This window comes from Scyliorhinus torazame, chromosome 24 (assembly GCF_047496885.1).
Source record: "Scyliorhinus torazame isolate Kashiwa2021f chromosome 24, sScyTor2.1, whole genome shotgun sequence".
Classification (NCBI taxonomy): domain Eukaryota; kingdom Metazoa; phylum Chordata; class Chondrichthyes; order Carcharhiniformes; family Scyliorhinidae; genus Scyliorhinus; species Scyliorhinus torazame.
The window spans coordinates 37,307,909-37,312,696 of NC_092730.1; the positions used below are offsets into that span (position 1 = coordinate 37,307,909).

The 4,788-nt window shown below is 43.6% G+C and overlaps 2 non-coding genes across 2 annotated transcripts; one reads left to right on the top strand and one right to left on the bottom strand.

Moving 5' to 3' along the window:
* Positions 1 to 1,631: 1,631 nt before the first annotated feature.
* Positions 1,632 to 1,704, bottom strand: trnak-cuu (transfer RNA lysine (anticodon CUU)). Its single transcript has one exon. It is a non-coding gene; the product is annotated as a tRNA-Lys (tRNA).
* Positions 1,705 to 2,546: 842 nt separating this feature from the next.
* trnas-uga (transfer RNA serine (anticodon UGA)) lies at positions 2,547 to 2,628 on the top strand. The gene has a single exon. It is a non-coding gene; the product is annotated as a tRNA-Ser (tRNA).
* Positions 2,629 to 4,788: the final 2,160 nt, after the last annotated feature.

A 4,788-nucleotide genomic window follows, 5' to 3' on the forward strand; every position in this document is an offset into this window, starting at 1 on the left:
GTGGAAATCTTTCTGTATTTATCAATCACAATTCTTGTTTAGGAAACGTGAGATGAATACGTAACATCAGCATGGCTGTAACAGATAGAGAAAGTCACACAGAAAGAGACTATCAGGATACACACAGTGACACACAGAAAAGGTGCAGTGCAAACCAGCAAGATACTGAGATGGAGAAATTGGGTATTTAGGAAAATGTGTTTTCTGCTGCACACAGAGAGGCCCTGTTTGTAAATGTATATCCTGCTGTGTAACCGTGCTCTCTGATGTGTAACTGAGCTCTCAGCTGTGTAACTGAGCTCTCTGCTGTGTGACTGTTCTCTCTGTCGTGGAACAATGACTCTGCCGGTGACAGATCTGCACTGCACTGCACTAATTGGAGGGCTGTGACCAGTGGTGTTCCACAGGGATCAGTGCTGGGACCTTTGCTCTTTGTAGTATATATAAATGATTTGGAGGAAAATGTAACTGATCTGTTTAGTAAGTTTGCAGACGACACAAAGGTTGGTGGAATTGTGGATAGCGATGAAGAATGTCAGAGGATACAGCAGGATTTAGATTGTTTGGAGACTTGGACGGAGAGATGGCAGATGGAGTTTAATCCGGACAAATGTGAGGTAATGCATTTTGGAAGGTCTAATGCAGGTAGGGAATATACAGTGAATGGTAGAACCCTCAAGAGTATTGAAAGTCAAAGAGATCTAGGAGTACAGGTCTACAGGTCATTGAAAGGGGCAACACAGGTGGAGAAGGTAGTCAAGAAGGCATACGGCATGCTTGCCTTCATTGGCCGGGGCATTGAGTATAAGAATTGGCAAGTCATGTTGCAGCTGTATAGAACGTTAGTTAGGCCACACTTGGAGTATAGTGTTCAATTCTGGTCGCCACACTACCAGAAGGATGTGGAGGCTTTAGTGATGGTGCAGAAAAGATTTACCAGAATGTTGCCTGGTGTGGAGGGCATTAGCTATGAGGAGCGGTTGAATAAACTCGGTTTGTTCTCACTGGAACGAAGGAGGTTGAGGGGAGACCTGATAGAGGTCTATAAAATTATGAGGGGCACAGACAGAGTGGATAGTCAGAGGCTTTTCCCCAGTGTCGAGGGGTCAATTACTAGGTTTAAGGTGAGAGGGGCAAGGTTTAGAGTAGATGTACGAGGCAAGTTTTTTACGCAGAGGGTAGTGGGTGCCTGGTACTCGCTCCCGGAGGAGGTGGTGGAAGCAGGGACGATAGTGACATTTAAGGGGCATCTTGACAAATACATGAATAGGATGGGAATAGAGGGATACGGACCCAAGAAGTGTAGAAGACTGTTGTTTAATCGGGCAGCATGGTCGGCACGGGTTCAGAGGGCCGAAGGGCCTGTTCCTGTGCTGTACATTTCTTTGTTCTTTGGTTGTGTCAAATCATTCCCTGTTGTGTCAATGTGTTCCCGGTTGTGGAAATCGATCCGTCTGAAGCAGAACCTTTCTGCGCCATTACGGAGACGAAATTTCAATTCCAGATTTATTTAATCTTGTCACCAAAGGTTAGTTCACACCCCTGGATTCCCAGTCAAGCGACATAACCTTGTGTTTTTGTTATGAAGACAGTTAATTCAGCATGAATATTTTAAGATACGAATATGGAAACGCCCAACATGGGGCTCGAACCCACGACCCTGAAATTAAGAGTACCATGCTCTACCGACTGAGCTAGCCGGGATGGTGCTGCATTATCTATTAAACCTCTTCTTGCAGAGTAGCGGAGGTGCTCATTCGGAGGGTCAGTGTTGACTCGTTGGGTCGAATGGCCTCCTTCTGCGCTGGACATTTTACGATTCGATGATACAAGGAGGTTGATGCGGTGGAGTCCTTCTGCCATACTGCCCACTCCTGACACCAGGTAGAAATGCTGGTCTCTCAATGACTGGCGACCAAGGTCTTGTAATAAAAAATAATTAAATTAATAATTGAGCAGCCCCTCCTGGCTTGTGCTCTGACCGCGATCCGGGGAGAACTGCTCGAATCCAGACACGTGATCATGTTAGTTGCCTCATCAGGTCATCACGTGACCATTCGGCCTGTACAGGTCTCCTTCTGTGCCGTAATTTCTAGATTCCATCATTTTTATTTTCTTCCAGACTGGGAAGTGTGGTCCTGTTCCATTTGAATTTCTAATATATTTCCAATGTAACTGATGTTGTTACACAAACTATTAAATCAGTGGAATTGTGCGTTTAGGGAGTTGAGATTTTCGAGTCTCTCAAGGCTTCTCTCCAAATCCAATGGCCATTTTCCACGAAGTATCAACCCCTCCTCACATAAACACTATTAGAACATAGAAAATACAGCACAGAACAGGCCCTTCGGCCCACGATGTTGTGCCGAACCTTTTTCCTAGATTAATCATAGATTATACAGTGCAGAAGGAGGCCATTCGGCCCACCGTGTCTGCACCGGCCGACTATTGGTCGCTTGAATGGAATAACTTCCTGGAGTGATTCCAGGCTGGTTTTAGAATGTATTCCATCGACCAAATAACTAATGAATGACGCATGGAACGCAGCTGCGATGGCCGAGTGGTTAAGGCGTTGGACTTGAAATCCAATGGGGTTTCCCCGCGCAGGTTCGAATCCTGCTCGCGACTGTGTTTCGAAATGTTTGTTCCGCACAAGCCGCTGACTCGAAAATTAATACGTTTTCCGATGGTTTGTAAATAAGCTGTTTGAACGTTAATCAAGTTCAGTCAGTTATTAACAGATGAATATTCAGATGAATAAGGAACTCACACCCAAAACAGCAATCAGTAAATAATAATATGTCCTTCAACGTTCGGAAGGAGAAGCAGCAACGGCAGCGAATGGAAACGTGGTTTGGATTCATTCAGCTGAATGTATTTCTGGGTAAAAAGATCGTGGCAGAAATGGAACATTTTTTAAAAATATTTTCTTGTTCTCTTTCCTTTGTCTCTCTATCTGTTTCTTTGTTTCTTTCTCTCTCCCTCACTCATTGTTTTTGTGCTTCTCCGGGGACTGATTGGATACAGCGAAACTCAGCCCCATCTCATTCCAACTCTTTTGGACCAACACGTCCTGGTGATGGACGGTCCTGAATCAGTGGAAGAATCGACAAACTATTCCATTCTTGGCTCTGTGAGAAGTTCCATTCCTGGTTGTGAGGTGGCTCTGAGATAAAGGGATCGAGAGAGAAAGAGGTGACTGCAGTCTGACTCTTACTCTGAAAACCAGTTAGTGCGCCCTTGTACAAAGTGGATGTGTCTGAGAACAGGAGGAAAGCAGATCATGGGTCTGTGATTGATTTTATTGAGCAGGACCTTGAAAAGTGATGCAATCTTCTAACCAGTCAGCGCCTGTCTGAGAACTGGCAAGGAAGTAAGGCTGTTATTGAAACGGTTGATCTTGAATTAGTTTAGGCAAACCGATTATTTATGAGGTGTTGGTATATTGTTTTCAGAGACACTGTCATACTTTCTTAAAATATGATTTGTGCTTGTTTTTGTTTTGTTCAATAAGTTGGGGAATCTATTTGGAGCGGGTGCAGTTGGTTAATATCTGTGCCTCTTGCTTGTCCAGCTGCCCGTGCAGCAGCAGCTCCATTCCTGTCGAGATCTGTGGACACAAACAGGATATCCAAACTATTGCGCACTGCTGCCATCTCCTGGTTGAACGCGAGTTGTAGAACACGGTAACGCTGTATTCGTAACACATTTCAATTGGTGCAAAAGAACATTAACATGGTTAAATATTATCATTGTAGTAATCATCTTGAAATCCCCAGATATCTGATTTCTGACTGAGCTGCCCAGCTCTACCCGACCTATGGGAATATGAAAGATTCCCATTACAGCCATATTGGTTACAAGAATATCGAATCCCTGAATTAATACATTCACCCGCTTCATTGTTTGTGTATTCGTTCTATAAATACAGAGGGGGCAACATTGCCCAGGGACAGGTGGTGGTATAGTGGTGACTGTCCCAGCATTTGACCCAGATTCAGTTCCTGCCCATCACAGTGGTGAATTATTTAATTAGATACCGCAGGTCAGGACAGAAAAGGAGTGGACACTCCTCAAATAAAATTCACCAATTGTTTTCATCATCCATGGGTTCCTTATGTAATAACCAGCATCAATTTGTTTTGAGTGGAAACTTAGTTTAAATAAACGAACAATCTTCAACATTAATAACTAAGTTCTCAGTCTGCAACAATAGTAAATAGGTGGGTTAAACGGGTCAAAAATACGAGCCACGCAAAGTTCCGTTTACAAAATAAGCTTAAAACACTCCTAGTGGCTGAATAAATTAACCACTAAGTAAGTTACATAATTAATACCAGTAAAAAGTTATTACTGAAACAGGAAGAAAAGGGCAGCATCAGGGCACAAGGACAAGGTAATGTCTCAGACCAGAGTAAGAGTCCAATGTAATGACACACAGAACATCATAAATATATTGCATAAATACATTTATTGTGGACTGGTGCCATCTCCTGGCTGAGCGGGAGCCGTGTGACACAGACACTTTCATTCAGGAGCGTTTTAAATTGGAGTGAAATGCACACAAACAACACGAATTTCTTTCTGCTCACTGTGCCAGTTATAGTGATCTGTATTAAACAGCAGGAGCGGGATCCGCAGTCTTCACCTTGTTTTAAAATAATTTAGAGTACCCAATTAATTTTTCCCAATTAAGGGGCAATTTAGCGTGGCCAATCCACCTAGCTTGCACATCTTTGGATTCTGGGGGATAAACCCACGCAAACACGGGAGAATGTGCAAACTTCA